We start from the raw sequence: 7,956 nt of genomic DNA on the forward strand, positions 1-7,956 counted from the left end.
ACCTTCTGAACAAAACCAGCACTGCAAGTTACATTGGAATTGCTGCTATTTCCAGAAAAATTGTGACTGTGAAAAAGACACCCAGGAAGATAACCACAATGTGTAGGAGTGTGTGGCTGGGCACTTTGCATCTGTATATGCATTAAGGCAATGTCTTAACTCTGCCTTTGTAAGAGGTGTATGTGTTCATTTGGTTGCCTTAAAAGCCTAAGGCCAGACTGGAGCTAATGTTCAAGGGAAAATATCTGCTCTTCTTGTTACTGTAAAGTGAGAGCTTTGTACCATAGGCAGCCAGGTCCCCTGCAAGGAAACAGCCTTCCCTGCTGCTAGCTGTCCCCAGAGGTGGGAGGGGAACAGCCACTCCCGTCCTTTCACCTCCAGGATGGGGGCTGCTTGTTCATGTTGTACAGTCCGTGTTACTACTGGTAAGTCCGGTGGAAACGGCAGAAGAAAGTGAGAGGGAGAGGTGATGGTGCAGCCTACCAAGTCTATTTTTATTTGAAAAAAGTATGCAAGGAAGAGGTGGCCTATCCCTGCACCACACCATTCATTCCCTGGTCAGGCAGCTGAGCTGCCCACAGTGGGAAACACCAGCAAGTATTTCCTGGGAGACCATGGCTACACTTCAGTCCCTTGACAAAACGGTGTGACACACCACAGGCACAGCTCAGGTTCACACCTCAGTAACCCCAGGTGGCCCTGCATACTTTTAGGCTACAAAAGGTAAATGCAAGACACTTGAGTTTGCTTTTGGTTTGCAGTGCTGGCATGCCCAGCTGCCCAAATGCAAGGGCTAGGAAGCCAAAGGGTGTGTTTTCACCAACACGGTGCCTCCATGGTGACAGCTGTTATCTCCTGGAATCACACATTCCTGTTTTTCTTTGAGCATAAATCACCCCACACCACCGTGTCCTGATCAGATCCTACCTGTACTTCTTTCCAAAAGGCTCCTCAGCTCTTATTGCTCAGAGAAAATTACATTACTTTCTGCTATTATGCAGATGGGGTTCACCTTCCATCATTACCAGACAGGAAATTTAAAATTTGTATGCTTTGCCATAAGTGAGCTCATAACAAAGACAGGGTGTGGATATGTTTAAGTAATTAAAATAAGATACAGGCCAGCTGACTGAACTGTGCCATCTGGGCCATCATTGTAATGTATCTAATTATGTCTTCTGTAAGATACATTTTTATGAAAATCCACAATAATGTTGGCTGACAGACTCTTCTCAGATGTCTGCAGGTAATCTAAAGCCAAACGTTGGCTTCTCTGCAGGAGCAAACTTCCCTTCAGACCCAGGACTACCAAGCATAGCCACTGAGAAGTGGCTCAGGAGCTTCTGGATAAACAGCAGGGAGAGTAACAACAAACAGACTGCCTTGACAGAGACAGAATGTCTCACCAGATCCATTTCCTTGCTAGTAATACATAAGAAATACATATGTAAATAAAGGCACCCGTTTCTTTTAAAGGCTGGGCATTGGAAAAGGGGAAGGACTCTACATTGCCAAGCTAGAGGTGTGTAAACATCACTTATCCTCCACTAGATAACTGCTCTTTGATGGCTGAAGTCTGGCATTACACAGCTGTTTAGAATCCTTCAGCCTGATCTAGTTACTGCTGAGAAACTATTTCTGGCCACGATGCCATGAAGCTAATAATCACTGCTGGAACTGTGATGCTTCAGATGAAGTAGTCCACAGTGGCACTGGAAACTGGGAGGCTCAGAGAGCAGTCCTTCTTCCCCTGGGAATGGATATTTTGGGTTCATTTACTGTTGGAGGTAATGTTAAACTAACTGTGACTTCCCGGTAGCTTCTTATTCACACTTACGGGAATTCCTGACTTATGACTGAGTCTTACAAACAGCCCAGCCTAGAAAATGTGGAAAAGCAGATACTAACATGAAAAGCAGAAGATCCTTAGCCTCAGGTATTGAGATTTGCAAGGGACTATATGTGAAGCAGTTCTCCCCCAGTCCAGGAACACTTTCTGAAGTCTGACTGAATGGAAACTAGTTGCATCAGCTTCACCACCTTCTGCATTCACCTTTCACTATATTAGTCTTGTTCAGCTTAATCTCAAAGTTTTTATTTTCAACACACATATTATGACCTGTATTTCTATCACCAAGTTTAAAAAATAACAGAACCAACACCAAGATTTTTCCTCATGAAAAAAAAAAACAGAACTTCTTCTAAGCCCTCTGTGAGTTGTACACCTACTGTGATATTATCTCAGGAAACAAGGTAAAGAAATAAGGTAGAAACAATGGGGGGGTGACATGGAACACTGAATATTTAAATCTGAATTCTTGTAACTCACACAAGTTACAATCTACTGACAGAGTAATATCTGGGCTTTTGTCCCCACTCTTCCAGATCTTTAATAGGCCAGGGAGAAATGCAAACCAAGACCTTGCTGGACACTAGGACCCAGCAGTTACAGATGTGTGTCATCACCTATGAACCAGTGAGCCAGACAGCTTAATTGCAGGAGGGATGCAACCAGCCAGGTGACTCTCCTGTTACTCAGCCTGCTCTCTGCCCTTGCTCCCCACCTCTCCTTGCCACTCCCTCTGAACACCTCCTAGGAACGCTGTTCCTACATGCTGCTGGAAAGAAACACAGCCACCTTCTCTCTGCTCTTTGAACAAGCTCATCCCAGGAGAGTGAACACTCCTGCTGCTCAACACAGCATGGAGAACTGTTTCAACTCTTTCACAGACTCATAGTATCCACTGTAGCCTTTTGTAAAATTTTATTTTACTTCCCCCAAACTCACTAATGCTCAGTGCATTAATGCTGTCGTGCTTTGGAGACCACACGGCAAACCATCTACAATTGGAACTGAATAATGAATAGAACAAGCTGGTGCATTCTTTCTACACTGCTAGTCATGAAAGGTCTTCTAATCGAGTTCCAGCTTTCACAGCAAACTTTGGATCTTGCAAGGAAGCCAATGACAGAGGGTAATTTGTACGCTTTTGTTTTTATTCAGTGACCTACCATTTTAACACAATTAGAAAAATTCTAAGGGTAAGCTTGCAGTGTCTGTAAACACGTATACACAGAAGAACTTTTCATATTACCCTCATAACATGGTCTAGATTGCTATTTAGGAGCAAGAATAAGTCATAGACAAAGTATTTTTCATTTTCATAAGAAATGCTAGCAAATTTCCAACCAACAGTTATAAACCACGAGTTAATTTGAAATTAAAATAACACATATAATAATAAAGTGTTATTCTGTGGTTCCATTGAGAGGAACACACAAACTGAACAGTCACCAGCTGCTCTTTTCTCTTTCTTCCTGAGGTGTTTGCACTGACAGACACAGAGGATGGTGTCACACAGCAACCCACCGATTCCATGTGTACAGTAGCTATACAGTTTTATTCAGACATGTTTGCTGACATAGAATTATTACTCACCAGTAATTACTTTTAATAATGGACAGGAATTGATTTCTCATACTTACATGTACTCACTTTTGGGTTTTGGTTTTTTTAAAGTGAGGCTGTTCTGGACTGGGGTATACATTTCATTGGGGAAAAAAATTAAATAGGCAACCAAACAGCTGACAGCTTTCAATGAGAACAAAGTCTTTAATGTGGTGAATGGGAAATGAATGATCCCATCTGTTGGAATCAGGCTGTTGAGGATCTGACTATTTTCCCTGAAGGTGTTGCTCCCAACACTTAGCGCTTGGTGTAATACAAATAAATTAGCTTAATAAAGAAATAGACTTGATTGACTACTTGGAAGAGCCTGCCAAAATAGCCTCACAATATGACTAGGAAGTCAAAATATAAAAAGGAAATCCATAGATGTAAAAGAGACAAAAACCCTTGACACATTATGCTGAAAACGTATCTTTTTTCCTATTGTACAAAGACTAAGATTAACTTCTGTGAAACAAAAGCAGAGAGACAATGCTTTGGTTAATTACTTCTCGCTAAAGCATCTGTGATCCCCTCCTACCAGGAAGGAAAAAAAATTCTAACCCGTCCCTGTGTGCACTGCTGGTTCAGGGTGCCATCTCCCAGGAACACAGATAACAGATAATATTCTTCGTCACGGATGCCTGCAGTTACTGCACTGGCTTCCTTTGCCAGGCTGGAACTATGACTCATAACCACCTGCCATACATTTGTCCCAGAAAAAAATGCAAACCCACAGTTGTCATGTTTTCTCAGTCTTTTTTATTTTTTCATTTATTGATATTTTCAAACCTTTGAAGTGACGCTCCCTAGGATTGTTTAGACTGATGGATTCAACGTATTGAAACCACCTCACCACGGGAGGTTGCTGAAGATGGTTTCTCTACATATCCACAATTTATTGTGCTTGATTATAGGTTTGTGGAGGACCTCATCCATTTAATTATTGACAGCATAATAATCCATTAGTAAGTTCCTAATTGAGCATAGGAGCAATTTCAGAATTACCCTCTTTCATCTAGCAAAATAAAATACGTATGGGGGCAGGATTGCTCCTGTGACTAGATCAATGTGGAAACTCTAAAGAGGTAAATTAGCAGAATTACCTTTCCCAAGAAGAGTAAAGGGACCAAGCAGCCCCCTCCCATAGACACAAAACTTGTTTTAACTCAGAGCTTCAGCAGTTTCTGGAAGGGATAACATTACCTTCTCTGCCCACCATAGCAAACCTGGACTCTGACATACAGCTTCCCTCCGAGCTCTGTTTTTGTGTCACTCCCTTAAGTGTCTCCTTACGACGTTCAGAGAAAGGGGGTATAAGAATTAGAGATTTTTCCCCCTCTTTCTTTTATCCATTCATCAGCAGATGAGTCACTTCTGTAATCCAAGTATTTGTCTGTATGACTAATGCAGGTGAAGGCACGCACTTTCCCAGAGTTGCTTAGTGCAGTTTCACAGCCTGAATATATGAGTATTAAAATAAAATAAAAGCTTAGAAGTGATATTTGCTGAAGATTTCACTGGAAATGGGTGTGCCTTCTCACAGGCTGAATTTTCTCCTATTGTGTGTTTTCAGTGGAGAATGAAGTGAAGGCCTTTGTCCCTGAATGCAGCTGAGGGGTGAGCATGTTAGTTCTTGCTTTTCTGGTTGCTGTTCGGCAGATCTGTTAAGGGCAACCAAACCACAGTGTGCATTCTTATCCACTGCTTGAAGGAACACACCCTGCATGTTGTCTGTGCGATCAGTAAATTAATAAATGTACTTATAAATTTAATTATTAAATTAGAAGTTATACCTGCAAACCTGTTCTGACCTCCAGATGTAAAATTTACAAACAATGGTCCAAAAACCCAGCTAATGTAAACTAGTTAGTGCCCGTGAAAGCAAGGGAGCTGTTCCCAAACTCAGCAGTTGATTCGGCTCTTATCACCACGAACCCAGGACTGCTAGACTTACGTGTTCACAAAACACATAGAAAAGAATATTACATGAATAGGAGAAGTATAAAAAAGTTGTAAATTGAAAATAAAATAAAATAAAAAATGCTATATGTTACAAAAGAAAGTACTAGGATTTGGTAATAGAATGCTTCCTTTTCATTTTCCTAGCTACATTCACCCAGGTGACAGGTAACCTACAGAGAAGGAGTTTTCTTCAGTCCTGAGATCTAATGGTTCCATGAAGCTCAGGCTTCAGAGGATACTGCATGCATATGCCAGCAAGCTAATAAACTTCCTAGCACAATAACATTAACATGTATATAACAGCAGTAGGACATAGAGACGTAATTAGGTCTACAGGAACTTGTTCTAGCAGTTCACCTAAGGTCAAGATTCAAAGCCCACTGCAAAGGTGCCTCCTGACTGGTGGGTTTGGGGTAAAATAGGGCAACAGACTTGTTAGTGAGAATTGTATTGAAAGGTGTGGAGAAAGTGTTGTACATGTGAAAGTATCATAGACAGCTTATAGTAAAGTAATAGCCTGGTTCAAAGAGCTTCCTGCTTAAGATGAAATTTATTCTGCTAAGAGTGGCTTGGATGAAGAGTAAATTAAATGACTTCTCCATCCAGTTTCTGCTCCTTTCCATAGAAGACCTAATTAAAAGGCTTAGGGATTATTAAAGAGTGATTTAGGAGGGAAATGCTAGCCCAGAAATCTAGTGTAAACCAGACTGCAGCAGCTGCACAGCCTGCTACTCCTAGTACAGCTGATGGCCTGTGGTGGCTGTGGGACTTCCTCGTGCTCCCCTGAGCCTTCCTAAGTGAGAGGTGCAGCAGCAAGTGTCTTACCACTGCAGTGGACATCAACCAGTACACCACCATTGCATCTTCCACCAAAGACACCTCGAATGGCCCCATTTCTTCCTACCTACCCATGAGTTAAAGAACTGCAAGAGTTTTTCTGTATTTAAGATCTTCTGTGGTTTTGAAGCAGAGAGTACGTTTAAACTCTTACTTCTCAAAATACCATTCTGAAGAAACTGCCATTTAGAAGAACAATTATTTGAAGGAGCTGTGGTTTGGTCTAGTCCCAGACCAGTTCTCTCCCTCTTTAACTCCTTCCCCATCCAGACTGCAAGTCATTCAGTAACGTTGTAAACACTGCTCTCTACAGTCACACAGACAAAAAACACTTGGAATTTAACAGGAGAGTAAAATCTGCTGGAAGCATCAGAGGTAACACGTTGGTTTTCAAACTTACTCATGCACTGTGAATCTCTGTTTTGCAACAGCTAAATTCACTTATTCTGCTGTATACTGGAATGGCAAAAGTTATTCCCCTGTCAGCCCTGTATAGGAACCTGGTAATCATTTTCAAAGTAATTACTGGAGTGGGACTGCTTTTCTGCTTCTCACTGCCCAACACAATTTAGATTTCTGGTACTCTGGCAACAGTAAACACTACCAACTTTTTATTGCCTAGGATATCAGATTCCCAGAAAGAAAATTTGAATCAACTCACAGATTTGTGTCTTTTAAAGACAATGAGACACAAACTGTGACAAGGCTGGCTTGAACCCTTGCATAACACAGGCTGTAGAACCTGATCTACCAATTTTATGGGACCTGTGATATTTCTCTTTGGATTACAGCATACATTTTTGAAAAAACTTGCAGTGATTAAAAAAGACTCCCAGGTGAAGAGCACATCTACAATATCCATAGGAGTTGTTCCAAAGGTTCTACAGATCATCAAAATCTCAAATGAAAGCAATGTGAAGTAATCAAAAGTGCACAGTCCAAACTCAAAGCTTTCTAAACTTGAAGAAACACTGGCTGGGAAACATTTTTTTTTTTTTTTAACAATAAAATCTCTGAAGTGAGAGATAAGTAAGCCTGTTTAATGCTGAGATTGTGAAGATGTTCCAAAGAAAAAGTCTGCCACACCAAACTCAACAATGCACAGCACAAAATCCCTCCCTGAACTCATATATGGGTAGAACAGCTGGCAGTTCCAACTGGCAAAATAGGAAATCTTAAATGAGCACCACTGAAAAGAGCCTGAATCCATCCTCTTGACACCTGCCCTTTAGGTAAGATCCCCTTTCAGTCATCTCTTCTCCAGGCTAAACAGACCCAGGTATATTAGCCCTTCCTCACAAGAGAGATGCTCCAGTCCCTTTTTTCCTACCTTTCTTCTCTTCCTTGTCTGCCTGCACCATGAAGTTCAAGAAGGCAGTGACTTCCCCCAGCTGCATAGCTCACCAGTCATCTACTTAACACCACAGTCTCACTCGGATAGTAACACCACTCATCTCTAGCTACCTCTCAGCTGCCACCGCAGAGAAGAACCACAGATACAAGGCCAGGCTGTGCTGTAGGCATGACTTGTTTTATTGACATACCCAACCACTCTTGGCCCAAGGTGTGTTCACACAACACGCCGTGTGAACCCCTTCCTTCCATACCAAGAGGCGGCAGCACGACGTGCTCTCCAGGACAGCTCACTCAGCCTTAAGAAACACGGGAGATCACGAGTGCCTGTGCCATCTAACACCCTAGCCACC

Source organism: Apus apus, chromosome 2 (assembly GCF_020740795.1).
Source record: "Apus apus isolate bApuApu2 chromosome 2, bApuApu2.pri.cur, whole genome shotgun sequence".
Lineage (NCBI taxonomy): Eukaryota > Metazoa > Chordata > Aves > Apodiformes > Apodidae > Apus > Apus apus.